The sequence below is a fragment of the Triticum urartu genome, chromosome 2 (genome assembly GCF_003073215.2).
Source record: "Triticum urartu cultivar G1812 chromosome 2, Tu2.1, whole genome shotgun sequence".
In the NCBI taxonomy this organism is placed as follows: domain Eukaryota; kingdom Viridiplantae; phylum Streptophyta; class Magnoliopsida; order Poales; family Poaceae; genus Triticum; species Triticum urartu.
Window position 1 is genome coordinate 22,622,819 of NC_053023.1, and position 16,688 is coordinate 22,639,506.

General features: G+C 44.6%; 1 pseudogene; it reads right to left on the minus strand.

The window, feature by feature from the left end:
• Positions 1–285: 285 nt before the first annotated feature.
• On the minus strand, positions 286–15,690 carry LOC125534810 (annotated as a pseudogene).
• Positions 15,691–16,688: the final 998 nt, after the last annotated feature.

Sequence of the window (16,688 nt, forward strand, 5' to 3'; positions counted from 1 at the left end):
AGCAGGTATCTAAACTAGTTTTGTGGTACTGGTGTATATGTGAACTTATTTTCATGTAATTTTACTTTGTTGCATTCACTGTAGGTACATCGTCTAGCCAGAGACAGACCATTCCACCGAGTTAAGCGAAGAGCATATCTTCCAAAGGAAAGAGGCCGAATCAACCAAATAGCACATCATGCAATGGAAAGAGGACATGTCAGGGGAAGAGCACATCATCCAGAGAGAAGAGGTGGAGTAACTAGAAAGGCATATAATACAATCAAGGATGGACATGATTGATGATTTGCATTTGTGGTACCACATTTTCCTTTATATGTAAACAAAATTATACTCGAGATGAACTTATCAAATAAGGAGTAACAAATATTTTTTTTGGGGAACTATTACAATCCATATCTGCCATAGCAGAAACAAAATTCCTGAACTGTTTTTTTGGGCCAAATACAAAAAGATTTGGTCAGCTACACCTCCAGGTCGCTCTAGAGATGGCCATTCTAACCAACTAGTCGCTACGAACTCCTTTATGCAAGCCTACTAGCTCTACCAAGCTCATTCGAGTTGGTTTATTGGGTAACTTGACCTACATCTTGTGTTGTCGGTTCCCCATCTCTCATCGCTTCACCAGCCTTAAGATATGTTGTAAAACCTTTGCCGGAGTATATCCATTCATTGAACACATCGGAGTTGCTCTCTTTTGGGGGGCTTTGTGGGTTAGCAATATCAGAAACCTCTTCATCAAATGGAATATCTTCAATATTCAGTGGTAACCTAGCCTCAGTAAGCATGCTTTGCAACCTAGGCTCCAGGTTAAAATCCAACAAATTTCCTACACAGGACCTCAGTATAGTTTTTCCTATCTTCTTCCATCCACTAGTAATAACACATTTAATACCCCATGGGGCATTCTTTATCTCACGTAACCCCTGCAAGTGACAAAACAAATATTGCATGACACATTTATTACTATATGTTGTAAATAATACAATGAAAAATGTAACACACACTTACAATTCGAGCAGTGGCGGCCACTAGGCATGTAGCCAGTCCATTCGATGCTATCTCGAGGATATGGGATAGGTTTATCTAGGCTGCCCAAGCATTGAGAATTGAAGAATACTGTGTACATACCATTTTGTTGGAACCAATGTCTGTAATCAGGTAAACTAGCTTCATCGAAGGGAACATCGTCTGGCCACACTCTTGCATCAACACGGTTGTATTCTTGAACATAATTGGCGTGGACTTCCTCCCAATTATGCGATTTTCCTGCAGAATGTTTAATTTTTCAAAGTTTTCGAACCTCTGCCTCGCCACGTGGAAGAGAAGGGGGAATGGGTTGTCTTAATCCAAATTGTCGCATCACCCTATATGGATAGTGGAACTCCACAATCCAAAATTGCATGAGTGGTACTCTAGCAAACCACCAATTAGAATCTTGATGAACTTCAAAAGGCATCTGCTCCAGAAGATCATCATATGGTTGCCAACCAACTGCACCTTCTCGAATCAAGTCAATCTGATTTCAATAATATTCAGTACCTATATATTTCATTTGCAAGTTGATAAAATTGTTTGTCATAAAACAAATTATGCCAACACAAATTTGGTGAGGAGAATGCAATACCAGCATTATGAGGGACATCAAACGCATGTGCAGCACACCACTTTGCTCCAAAAACAGGGTTATAATCCAAGTGTACTTCTTGTTCTTCTTCCTCTTCATCAAGTTCCTCTCCTTCTTTGGGCTTCTCAAAAATAACTTTAGGGCGACCAAGTGGCAAATGGGACCAAGACCATAACTGTAGCAGCAATAAAGGACCTGAAATTTCTAGTCTCTCCTTCTCAGCACCTATGTGTTGGGGAGTAGCAGAAATTTAAAATTTTCTACGCATCACCAAGATCAATCTATGGAGTAATCTAGCAACGAGGGGAAGGAGAGTGCATCTACATACCCTTGTAGATCGCTAAGCGGAAGCGTTCAAGTGAACGGGGTTGATGGAGTCGTACTCGTCGTGATCCAAATCACCGATGATCCTAGTGCCGAACGGACGGCACCTCCGCGTTCAACACACGTACAGCCCGGTGACGTCTCCTACGCCTTGATCCAGCAAGGGGAGAAGGAGAGGTTGGGGAAGACTCCATCCAGCAGCAGCACGACGGCGTGGTGGTGGTGGAGGAGCGCGGGACTCCAGCAGGGCTTCGCCAAGCACTACGAGAGACGAGGAGGGAGAGGGGTAGGGCTGCGCCAACAGGGGAGGAACTTCATGTGTTGGGCTGCCCCTTTGCCTCCACTATATATAGGGGGAGAGGGAGGGCTGCGCCCCCACCTAGGGTTTCCACCCTAGGGGTGGCGGCAGCCCCAATCCCCATCTGGGGTGGCGGCCAAGTGGGGGGAGAGGGAGGCGCACCAGGCATGGGCCTTAGGGCCCATCTGCCCTTAGGGTTTGCCCCCTCTTCTCTCTAGGCGCATGGGCCTTGGTGGGGAGGCGCCCCAGCCCACCTAGGGGCTGGTCCCTTCTCACACTTGGCCCATGTATGCCTCCGGGGCCCGTGGCCCCTCCCGGTGGACCCCCGGACCCCTCCGGTGGTCCCGGTACACTACCGGTGATGCCCGGAACACTTCCGGTGGCCAAAACCATACTTCCTATATATCAATCTTTACCTCCGGACCATTCCGGAACTCCTCGTGACGTCCGGGATCTCATCCGGGACTCCGAACAACATTCGGTAACCGCGTACATACTTTCCCTATAACCCTAGCGTCATCGAACCTTAAGTGTGTAGACCCTACGGGTTCGGGAGTCATGCAGACATGGCCGAGACAACTCTCCGGTCAATAACCAACAGCGGGATCTGGATACCCATATTGGCTCCCACATGCTCCACGATGATCTCCATCGGATGAACCACGATGTCAAGGATTCAATCAATCCCGTATACAATTCCCTTTGTCTATCGGTACGATACTTGCCCGAGATTCGATCGTCGGTATCCCGATACCTTGTTCAATCTCGTTACCGGCAAGTCTCTTTACTCGTTCCGTAACACATCATCCCGTGATCAACTCCTTGATCACATTGTGCACATTATGATGATGTCCTACCGAGTGGGCCCAGAGATACCTCTCCGTTTACACGGAGTGACAAATCCCAGTCTCGATTCGTGCCAACCACAGACACTTTCGGAGATACCTGTAGTGTACCTTATAGCCACCCAGTTACGTTGTGACGTTTGGCACACCCAAAGCACTCCTACGGTATCCGGGAGTTGCACAATCTCATGGTCTAAGGAAATGATACTTGACATTAGAAAAGCTTTAGCATACGAACTACACGATCTTTGTGCTAGGCTTAGGATTGGGTCTTGTCCATCACATCATTCTCCTAATGATGTGATCCCGTTATCAACGACATCCAATGTCCATGGTCAGGAAACCGTAACCATCTATTGATCAACGAGCTAGTCAACTAGAGGCTTACTAGGGACATGGTGTTGTCTATGTATCCACACATGTATCTGAGTTTCCTATCAATACAATTCTAGCATGGATAATAAACGATTATCATGAACAAGGAAATATAATAATAACTAATTTATTATTGCCTCTAGGGCATATTTCCAACAGTCTCCCACTTGCACTAGAGTCAATAATCTAGTTCACATCGCCATGTGATTAACACTCACAGGTCACATCGCCATGTGACCAACATCCAAGAGTCTACTAGACTCAATGATCTAGTTCACATCACTATGTTAAAACCTCAAAGAGTTCTGGGTTTGATCATGTTATGCTGTGAGAGAGGTTGTAGTCAACGGGTCTTGCCATATTCAGATCCCTATGTATTTCGCAAAACTTTATATCGTAGATGCTGCTACCACGTTCCACTTGGAGCTATTCCAAATTATTGCTCCATTATACGTATCCGGTATCTCTACTCAGAGCTATCCGGATAGGTGTTAAGCTTGCAATCGATGTAACTCTTTACGTCGAACTCTTTATCACTCCATAACCGAGAAACATTTCCTTATTCCTCTAAGGATATTTTGACCACTATCTGGTGATCCGTCCTAGATCACCTTTGTTACCCTCTTGCCAGACATGTGGCAAGGCACACATCAGGTGCGGTACCTTCAGCATGGCATATACCGTATAGAGCCCTATTGACAAGCGCATAGGGACGACCTTCGTCTTCCTCTTTCTTCTGGCCGTGGTCAAGCTTTGAGTCTTACTCAACTTCACACTTACAACTCAGGTAAGAACCCCTTCTTTGAACTGATCTTATATTTTGAACTCCTTCAAAACATGTCAATGGGTGCGTTCTTTGAAAGTATCATCAGGCGTCTTTGATCTATCTCTATAGATCTTGATGCCCCATTTGTAAGCAGCTTTATCCAGGTTCTTCCTTTGAAAAACACTCTTCTTCCAAAACAACCTGTTATGCTTTCCAGAAATTCTACATTATTTTCGGATCAACAATATGTCATCCACATATACTTATCAGAAATGTTGTAGTGCTCCCACTCACTTTCTTGTAAATACAAGTTTCTAGCAAACATTGTATAAACCTAAAAGCTTTGAATCACTCCATCAAAGCATATATTCCGCCTCCGAGATGCTTTCTCTAATCCATAGAAGGATCGCTGGAGCCAGCATACCTTTTAGCATCCTTAGGATCGACAAAACCTTTTATTGTATCACATACAACCTTTTCTTACGAAAACTGGTAAGAAAACTTGTTTTGACATCCATCTGTAAGATTTCATAATCGAAAAATACAGCTAATGCTAACATGATTCCGACGGAATTAAGCATCGCAACGGGTGAGAAATTCTCATCGTAGTCAACTCCTTGAACTTGTGAAAAGACTCTTTCCCACAAGTCGAGCTTCATAGACGGTAACATTACCGCCCACGTCCGTCTTCTTCTTAAAGATCCATTTATCTCAATGGCTTGCCGATCATCGGGCAAGTCCACCAAATTTCATACTTTGTTCTAATACATGGATCCTATCTCGGATTTCATGGCTTCTAACCATTTGTCGGAATACGGGCCCACCATCGCTTCTCCATAGCTCGTAGGTTCATTGTTGTTTAACAACATGATATCTAAGACAGGATTACTGTACCACTCAGGAGTAGTACATATCCTTGTCGACCTACGAGGTTCGATAGCAACTTGACCCGAAGCTTCATGATCACTATTATTAACTTCCTATTCAACAGACGTAGGCGCCACAGAAAACATCTTTCTGTGTTGCATCACTCTCTGGTTGAAGTAAAGGTTTGACAACCTCATCAAGTTGTATCTTCCTCCCACTCAATTCTTTCGAGAGAAACTCCTTCTCGAGAAAGGACCCGTTCTTAGCAACAAATAATTTGCCCTCGGATCTGAGATGGAAGGTGTACCCAACTGTCACCTTCGGGTATCCTATGAAGATGTGTTTTTCCGCTTTGGGTTCGAGCTTCTCCGGCTGAAGCCTTAAGCATCGCAGCCCCAAACATTAAGAAGTGACAACTTTGGTTTCTTGCGAAACCAATGTTCACACGACGTCGTTTCAACGGACTTAGATGGTGTCCTATATAAAGTGAATGCAGCTGTCTCTAACGCATAAGCTCAAAATGAAAACGGTAGATTCGTAAGAGACATGATAGATCGCACCATATCTCATAGGGTTCGATTACGACATCCGGACACACCATTACCTTGTGGTGTTCCAGGTGGCTTCAACTGTAAAATAATTCCACAATGTCTAAAGTGATTGCCAAACTCATAACTCAGAAAATCCCCTTTTGATCAGATCGTAGGAACATGATCTTATTGTTATGATGATTCTTAACTTCACTCTAAAATCGCTTGAACTTTTCAAACGTTTCAGACTTGTGCTTCATTAAGTAGATATACCTATATCTACCCAAATCATCAGTGAAGATGAGAAAATAGCGATATGCATTGCACGCTTCAATTCTCATTGGATCACACGCATCAGCATGTATGATTTCCAGCAAGTCACTTGCCCGTTTCATTGTACCTGAAAACGGGGTCTTAGTCATCCTGCCCATGAGGCATGGCTCGCATGTGTCAAGCGATTCAAAATCAAGTGACTCCAAACATCCATCGACATGGAGTTTCTTCATGCATCTTACGCCAATATGACCTAAGCGGCAGTGCCACTAGAAAGTGGTACTATCATTATTAACTCTACATCCTTTGGCGTGAACATGTGTATTACCACGACCGAGATTCAATGAACAATTCACATAGGGTGCATGACCATGAAAGGTATTATTCATGTAAACAGAATAACCATTATTCTCTAATTTAAATCAATAACCGTATTGCAATGAACATGATCTAATCATATTCATGCTCAACGCAGACACCTGATAACATTTATCTAGGTTCAATACTAATCCCGAAGGCAGATGGAGCGTGCGATGGTGATCTCATCAACTTTGGAAACACTTCCAACAAACATCGTCACCTTGCCCTCAGCCAGTCTCCGTTTAGTCCATAGCTTTTGCTTCAAGTCACCAATAATAGTAACTGAACCAGTATCCAATACCCAGGTGCTACCAGGAGTACTAGTGAGGTACACATTAATAACACGTATATACTTTGTTGAAGTTGCTAGCCTTCTTATCTACCATGCATTTGGGGTAATTCTGCTACAAGTGATCGTTCCCCTTACAATAGAAGCACTCAGTCTCGGGTTTGGGTTCAACCTTGGGTTCCTTCACTGGAGCGGCAACTGGTTTGCCATCCATGAAGTTTCCCTTCTAGCCCATGCCCTTCTTGAAACCAGTGGTCTTGTTAAACCGTCAACACTTGATGCTCCTTCTTGATTTCTACCTTTTGCGGTCTTAAGCATCGCGAACAGCTCCGGGGTCAACTCCATCCCTTGCATGTCATAGTTCATCACGAAGATGTAGTAGCTTTGTGATAGTGGCTAGAGACCTCTATCAATCACTATCTTATCTGGAAGTTTCACTCCCACTTGATTTAAGTGATTGTAGCACCCAGACATTCTGAGCACATGCTCACTAGCTGAGCTATTCTCCTCCATCTTGTTGGCAAAAGAACTTGTCAGAGGTCTCACACCTCTCAACACGGTATGAGCCTGAAATCCCAATTTCAGCTCTTGGAACATCTCATATATTCTATGGCGTTCACAACGTCATTGGAATCCTGATTCTAAGCCGTAAAGTATGGTGTAGTAAACTATCAAGTAGTCATCAGGACGTGTCTGTCAGGTGTTCACAACATCCACAGATGACGTTGTAGGGGTTTGCACATCGAGCGGTGCATCAAAGACGTAAGCCTTCTGTGTAGTAGTGAGGACACTCCTCGGACTACGGACCTAGTCCGCATCATTGCTTACAATATCTTTCAACTTAATATTTCTCTAGGAACGTATTGAAACAAGGAGCTACAACTTGAGCTATTAATCTACAACATATTTGCAAAGACAATTTAGACCATGTTCATGATAATTGAGTTCATATAATCAAATTATTTAATGAACTCCCACTCAGATAGACATCCCTCTAGTCATCTAAGTGAAACATGATCCGAGTCAACTAGGCCGTGTCCGATCATCACGTGAGACGGACTAGTCAACATCGGTGAACATCTTCATGTTGATCGTATCTTCTATACGACTCATGCTCGACCTTTCGGTCTTCCGTGTTCCGAGGCCATGTCTGTACATGCTAGGCTCGTCAAGTCAACCTAAGTGTATTACGTGTGTAAATCTGGCTTACAACCGTTGTATTCAAACGTTAGAATCTATCACACCCGAACATCACGTGGTGCTTCGAAACGACGAACCTTCACAACGGTGCACAGTTAGGGGGAACAATTTTCTTGAAATTTTAGTGAGGGATCATCTTATTTAAGCTACCGCCGTTCCAAGAAAATAAGATGTAAAACTTGATAAACATCACATGCAATCAAATAGTGACATGATATGGCCAATATAATTTTTGTTCCTTTTGATCTCCATCTTCGGGGCTCCATGATCATCGTTGTCACCGGCATGACACCATGATCTCCATCATCTTGATCTCCATCATCGTGTCTTCTTGAAGTTGTCTCGTCATCTATTACTTCTACTACTATGGCTAACGATTTAGCGATAAAGTAAAGTAATTACATGATGTTTAAGTTGACACGCAGGTCATAAATAAATTAAGACAACTCCTATGGCTCCTGCCGGTTGTCATACTCATCGACATGCAAGTCGTGATTCTTATTACAAGAACATGATCAATCTCATACATGGATCCTATCTCGGATTTCATGGCTTCTAGCCATTTGTCAGAATCCGGGCCTACCATCGCTTCTTCATAGTTCGAAGGTACACCGTTGTCTAACAACATGATTTCCAAGACAGGGTTGCCGTACCACTCTGGTGCGGAACGTGTCCTTGTGGACCTTCGAATTTCAGTAGGAGCTTGATCAGAAGTATCTTGATCATTATTATTAACTTCCTCTCTAGTGGGTGCAGGCACCTCAGGAACATTTTCTTGAGTTGCGCCATTTTCCGGTTCAAGAGGTAATACTTCATCAAGTTCTACTTTCCTCCCACTTACTTCTTTCGAGAGAAACTCCTTCTCTAGAAAGGATCCATTCTTCGCAACAAAGATCTTGCCTTCGGATCTGAGGTAGAAGGTATACCCAACAGTTTCTTTAGGGTATCCTATGAAGACGCATTTTTCCGACTTGGGTTCGAGCTTTTCAGGTTGAAGTTTCTTGACATAAGCATCACATCCCCAAACTTTTAGAAACGACAGCTTAGGTTTCTTCCCAAACCATAATTCATACGGTGTCGTCTCAACGGATTTCGACGGAGCCCTATTTAAAGTGAATGCGGCAGTCTCTAAAGCATAGCCCCAAAAAGATAACTGTAAATCGGCAAGAGACATCATAGATCGCACCATATCTAATAGAGTGCGATTGCGACGTTCGGACACACCATTACGCTGAGGTGTTCCAGGCGGCGTGAGTTGTGAAACTATTCCACATTTTCTTAAGTGTGTGCCAAATTCGTGACTCAAGTATTCTCCTCCACGATCTGATCGTAGAAACTTGATTTTCCTGTCACGTTGATTCTCAACCTCACTCTGAAATTCCTTGAACTTTTCAAAGGTTTCAGACTTGTGTTTCATTAAGTAGACATACCCATATCTACTCAAGTCATCAGTGAGGGTGAGAACATAACGATAGCCACCGCGAGCCTCAACACTCATTGGACCACACACATCAGTATGTATGATCTCCAATAAGTTGGTTGCTCGCTCCATTGTTCCTGAGAACGGAGTCTTGGTCATTTTACCCATGAGGCATGGTTAGCACGTGTCAAATGATTCATAATCAAGAGACTCTAATAGTCCATCTGCATGGAGCTTCTTCATGCGTTTGACACCTATGTGACCAAGGCGGCAGTGCCACAAGTATGTGGGACTATCATTATCAACCTTACATCTTTTGGTACTCACACTATGAATATGTGTAGCATTACGCTCGAGATTCATTAAGAATAAACCATTCACCATAGGAGCATGACCATAAAACATATCTCTCATATAAATGGAACAACCATTATTCTCGGATTTAAATGAGTAGCCATCTCGAATTAAACGAGATCCCGATACAATGTTCATGCTCAAAGCTGGTACTAAATAACAATTATTGAGGTTTAAAACTAATCCCGTAGGTAAATGTAGAGGTAGCGTGCCGACGGCGATCACATCGACCTTGGAACCATTCCCGACGCGCATTGTCACCTCGTCCTTCGCCAGTCTCCGCTTATTCCGCAGCTCCTGCTTTGAGTTACAAATGTGAGCAACTGCACCGGTATCAAATACCCAAGAGCTACTACGAGTACTGGTAAGGTACACATCAATTACATGTATATCACATATACCTTTTGTTTTGCCGGCCTTCTTGTCCGCTAAGTATTTGGGGCAGTTCCGCTTCGAGTGACCACTTCCCTTGCAATAAAAGCACTCAGTCTCGGGCTTGGGTCCATTCTTTGGCTTCTTCCCGGCAGCTTTCTTGCCAGGCGCGGCAACTTCCTTGCCGTCCTTCTTGGAGTTCTTTTTACCCTTGCCCTTCTTGAACTTAGTGGTTTTATTGACCATCAACACTTGATGTTCCTTCTTGACTTCTACCTCTGCTGATTTTAGCATAGCAAATACTTCAGGAATGGTCTTTTCCATCCCCTGCATATTGAAGTTCATCACAAAGCTCTTGTAGCTCGGTGGAAGCGACTGAAGGATTCTGTCAATGACCGCGTCATCCGGGAGATTAACTCCCAGCTGAGTCAAGCGGTTATGTAACCCAGACATAGTGAGTATGTGCTCACTGACAGAACTATTTTCCTCCATCTTACAGCTGAATAACGTGTCGGAGACCTCATATCTCTCGATTCAGGCATGAGCTTGAAAAACCATTTTCAGCTCTTCGAACATCTCATATGCTCCATGTCTCTCAAAACGCTTTTGGAGCCCCGGCTCTAAGCTGTAAAGCATGCCGCACTGAACGAGGGAGTAGTCATCAGCACGTGTCTGCCAAGCGTTCATAATGTCTTGGTTCTGTGGGACGGGTGGGTCACCTAGCGGTGCTTGTAGGACATAATCTTTCTTGGCAGCTATGAGGATGATCCTCAGGTTCCGGACCCAGTCCGTATAGTTGCTGCCATCGTCTTTCAGCTTGGTTTTCTCTAGGAACGCGTTGAAGTTGAGGACTACGTTGGCCATTTGATCTACAAGACATATTGTAAAGATTTTAGACTAAGTTCATGATAATTAAGTTCATCTAATCAAATTATTCAATGAACTCCCACTTATATAGACATCCCTCTTCTAGTCATCTAAGTATAATATGATCCGAGTCAACTAGGCCATGTCCGATCATCACGTGAGACGGACTAGTCAACGTCGGTGAACATCTTCATGTTGATCGTATCTTCTATACGACTCATGCTCGACCTTTCGGTCTTATGTGTTCCGAGGCCATGTCTGTACATGCTAGGCTCGTCAAGTCAACCTAGGTGTTTTGCATGTGTAAATCTGTCTTACACCCGTTGTATGTGAACGTTAGAATCTATAACACCCGATCATCATGTGGTGCTTCGAAACAACGAACTGTCGCAACGGTGCACAGTTAGGGGGAACACTTCCTTGAAATTATTATGAGGGATCATCTTATTTACTACCGTCGTTCTAAGCAAACAAGATGAAAAACATGATAAACATCACATGCAATCAAATAATAATAGTGACATGATATGGCCAATATCACAAGCTCCTTTGATCTCCATCTTGGGGCTCCATGATCATCTTGTCATCGGCATGACACCATGATCTCCATCATTGTGTCTCCATGAAGTTGCTCGCCAACTATTATTTCTACTACTATGGCTAACGCGTTTAGCAATAAAGTAAACTAATTTACATGGCGTTTCTCAATGACACGCGGGTCATACAAAAAATATAGACAACTCCTATGGCTCCTGCCGGTTGTCATACTCATCGACATGCAAGTCGTGATTCCTATTACAATAGCATGAACATCTCATACATTACATATAGATCATTCATCATTCATCACAACTTTGGCCATATCATATCACAAAGCACTTGCTGCAAAAACAAGTTAGACGTCCTCTAATTGTTGTTGCAAGTTTTACGTGGCTGAAGTAGGGTTCTAGCAAGAACGTTTTCTTACCTACGTGAAAGCCACAACGTGATTTGTCAACTTCTATTTACCCTTCATAAGGACCCTTTTCATCGAATCCGCTCCAACTAAAGTAGGAGAGACAGACACCCGCCAGCCACCTTATGCAACTAGTGCATGTTAGTCGGTGGAACCGGTCTCACGTAAGCGTACGTGTAAGGTTGGTCCGGGCCGCTTCATCCCACAATACCGTTGAAGCAAGATAAGAATAGTAGCGGCAAGAAAGTTGACAACATCTACGCCCACAACAAATTGTGTTCTACTCGCGCAAGAAGAACTACGCATAGACCTAGCTCATGATGCCACTGTTGGGGAACATTGCAGAAAACAAAAATTTTCTACCAAGATCCAGCTATGAGTTCATCTAGCAACGAGTGATCGGATGCATCTACATACCTTTGTAGATCGCGAGTGGAAGCATTCAAAGAACGGGGATGAAGTAGTCGAACACGACGTGATCCAAATCACCGGAGATCCTAGCACCGAACGGATGGCACCTCCGTGTTCAACACACGTACGGTCAGTGTAACATCTCCTTCTTCTTGATCCAGCAAGAGGGAAGGAGAGGTTGAGGAAGATGGCTCCAGTAGCAGCACGACGGCGTGGTGATGATGGAGCTGCAGTACTCCGGCAGGGCTTCGCCAAGCGCTATGGAGGAGGAGGAGGTGTTGGAGAGGGAGAGAGAGACAACCAAAGGCGTGGATCAAAAACACTCCTTCCCCCACTATATATAGTAGGGCCTAGGGGGGTGCCGGCCCTAGGAGATCCAATCTCCTAGGGGGGCGGCGGCCAAGGGAGGTTTCCCTCCCCCCCAAGGCACCTAGGAGGTGCCTTCCCCTCCTAGGACTCTTCCCCTTTGAAACCCTAGGCGCATGGGCCTCTTGGGGCTGGTGCCCTTGGCCCATGTAGGCCAAAGCGCAGCCCCTACAGCCCATGTGGCCCCCCGGGATAGGTGGCCCCACCCGGTGGACCCCCGGGACCCTTCCGGTGGTCCCGGTACAATACCGATGACCCCGAAACTTGTCCCGATGGCCGAAACAGGACTTCCCATATATAAATCTTTACCTCCGGACCATTCCGGAACTCCTCGTGACTTCCGGGATCTCATCCGGGACTCCGAACAACATTCGGGTTACTGCATATACATATCCCTACAACCCTAGCGTCACCAAACCTTAAGTGTGTAGACCCTACGGGTTCGGGAGATATGTAGACATGACCGAGACGACTCTCTGGTCAATAACCAACAGCGGGATCTGGATACCCATGTTAGCTCCCACATACTCCACGATGATCTCATCGGATGAACCACGATGTCGAGGATTCAAGCAACCCCGTATACAATTCCCTTTGTCAATCGATATGTTACTTGCCCGAGATTCGATCGTCGGTATCCCAATACCTGTTGAATCTCGTTACCGGCAAGTCACTTTACTCGTACCGTAATGCATGATCCCGTGACAAGACACTTGGTCACTTTGAGCTCATTATGATGATGCATTACCGAGTGGGCCCAGTGATACCTCTCCGTCATACGGAGTGACAAATCCCAGTCTTGATCCGTGTCAACCCAACAGACACTTTCGGAGATACCCGTAGTATACCTTTATAGTCACCCAGTTACGTTGTGACGTTTGGTACACCCAAAGCACTCCTACGGTATTCGGGAGTTACACGATCTCATGGTCTAAGGAAAGGATACTTGACATTGGAAAAAACTCTAGCAAACGAACTATACGATCTTGTGCTATGTTTAGGATTGGGTCTTGTCCATCACATCATTCTCCTAATGATGTGATCTCGTTATCAATGACATCCAATGTCCATAGTCAGGAAATCATGACTATCTGTTGATCAACGAGCTAGTCAACTAGAGGCTTACTAGGGACATGTTGGTGTCTGTTATTCACACATGTATTACGATTTCCGGATAACACAATTATAGCATGAATAAAGACAATTATCATGAACAAGGAAATATAATAATAATGCTTTTATTATTGCCTCTAGAGCATATTTCCAACAAAACAATGGGTTAAGATTGGGGCAGTTGATACGTCTCCATTGTATCTACTTTTCCTAACACATTTGCTCATGTTTTGGACTCTAATTTGCATGATTTGAATGAAACTAACCTGGACCAATGTTGTTTTCAGCAGAACTACCATGGTGTTGTTTTTGTGCAGAAATAAAAGTTGTCTGATTTGGTCGAAACTTTTTGAAGAATTATTTCCCAATAAATAAAAAAATACAAGAACCAAGAACCACCGGAGGGGGTGCCCTGGCTGGGCACGAGACACTAGGGTGGGCCACACCCCCAGGCGCGCCCTGGTGGATGGTGGGACCTTCGTGGCCCCTCTGAACCTAATTCGAACACTATAAAATCCTATTTTTCTAGAAAAAATGGAGAGTAAGTTTCATCGCGTTTCACGATGCGGAGCCGCCGCCACCTCCTCTTCTTTATCGGGATGCCTTATCTGGAGCCCGTTTAAGGAGGGGAATATTCGTTCTTCGTTATCACCAACCCTCCTTTATCACCAATTCCATGATGCTTCCCATCAGGAGTGAGTAATTCCTTCATAGGCTCGCTGGTCAGTGAGCAGTTGGATGAGATTCATCATGTAATCGAGTTAGTTTTATTAGTGCTTGATCCCTAGTATCCTCTATGTTATGAGATAGATGTTGCTATGACTTTGCCATGCTTAATGCTTGTCAGTAGGGCCCGAGTGTCATGATTTGGTATCTAAACTGTTTATGTTTTCATCATTATATCTATGTTCTTGATCCAATCTTGCAAGTCATATGCACCTATTATGTGTTATGATCCGTAAACCTCAAGGTGACAACAATTGGGATACATTCCAGTGATGACCGTAGTTTGAGGAGTTTATGTATTCACTATGTGTTAATGCTTTGTTCCGATTCACTATTAAAAGGAGGTGTTAATATCCCTTAGTTCCCTTATGGACCCGCTGCCGCGGGAGGGTACTACAAAAGATGACATGGAAGTTCTTTTCCATAAGCATGGATGACTATTTACGAAATACATGCTACATTATATTTAGGAACTGGAGCTAGTTCTGTGTTGCCCTAAGTTATGACTGTTATATGATGAATATTGTCCAAAGAATTCACCGATCCAATGCCTATGAGTTTTCAATATATTGTTCTTGCTAAGTTACTATTGTGATTGCTACTATTACAACTGCTACAAAACTGTTACTATTGTCACGTTACCACTGCTATCGTTACTACTACCATCAAACTATCATATAACTGTGCTACTGATCACATTGCTGCAGATATTTAATCTACAGGTGTGGTTGAATTGACAACTCAACTGCTAATACTTACAAAAATTCTTTGGCTCCCCTTGTGTCGAATCTATAAATTTGGATTGAATACTCTACCCTCGAAAACTATTGCGATCCCCTATACTTGTGGGTTATCATGTGGTGCACCGCGCCGTTGTCCAGATAGCAATTGGCATATGTGCCATAGGATCCATGTGCTGCCCCCGCGACCTTCTCATATTGGGAAGATTCGTCATTGTCCTGGTAGCGGTACTAGCTATCCCATTTGGTGTGGCCCGGCTTGCCATCAATTTGGCAGCGCGAGATGTCCAGACCTACTCGAGGCTTGCCGCTGTGGCGACCCTTGTTGTTGCTGTTGGAGTGCCGCCTGCCGCCGCCGCTGCGGGAGGGGTTGTCGCCGTTGCTATTTCCACCACCAGACGACTTGCCCTTGCTACGTTGCGGTCCAAGGTAGCATGATGAGTCGTGGCCACGAGAGGCTATATTGGCGGAGGACTTGAAGCCCCTATCGTATCCCACTGAGCTATAGAGAACGAGGCACTGATCAAAGTTGCTCATCTGAGCATAGAGGTCGTCGGTTATGATGGTGTCGGTGCGGGCATCGTTGGTGGAGACAAGAGGCTGGTACTCCATGTCGAGGCTGGCGGCACTAGTAGAAAACAGGGCTTTGGTTCGGACATGGCAAGCCAATTAGTCCAGGTTCAGTCACGACACATGACCAATGGGGGCATTGGTCCCGGTTCGTGAGCCCAGGGGGCCGGCCGGGGCCTCGTGGGCATTGGTCCCGGTTCGTATGGACCCATTTGTCCCGGTTCTAGACACGAACTGGGACCAATGGGCCTTGCTCCTGGCCCACAACCATTGGTCCCGGTTCTTGGCTTTAACCGGGACAGAAGGCTAGGCTTTAGACCTGGTCCCAGCCATGAACTGGGACAAATGAGTTGCCTATATATACCCCATCGCTGCAGCAGAGCACTCCACAGTGCTCTGTTTTTTCTGGCCGGCGAGGAGAGGGCATTTGGGTGCTCTAGCTCACCCCCTATGCACATGAGGTGTTCCATGAAATGCCCGAGCCACACTTGTTAAGATTTCTCCTCTCGAAGCTTGACCTCCAAGCTCCATTTCCTCCGAGATTTGCATAGGTTTAGTGGTCCGTCACGTCCCGTCGCCGTCTTCACCGTCGTCGATCGCCCGCGCCGATCTCGTTGACGGCACCACCGTGGTGAGCCTCTTGTTATTATCTTCTTTCTGAAAGAAAATAATTCTTACTTTAGATAGATACTTGTCTAATTTTCTAACTGTTATTATTTCTTGTTATTATATAGTGCGATGGTTTTGGTATCCGCCCCCGTCGGCCCTCGTCCTGTCTATGATTCAGATGTGGTATATATTATCTTTTTATAACTATTTGGTTCATTTATTATTTATGACAATTATGCCGACCAATGTGACATAGATTTTATTTATGTAGGAGGTAGTTGAACCGGAAATTCCTACCGACCCTATTGTCGAGAGGTTAAATTTAGTTGAAGAAGAAAACAATTACCTGAAGGAAAAAATAAAAAACTTGAGGAGAAGATGATATTGGAGTTGCATGTTGCGGATGTCGTCGATGATCACAAGATCAAGAT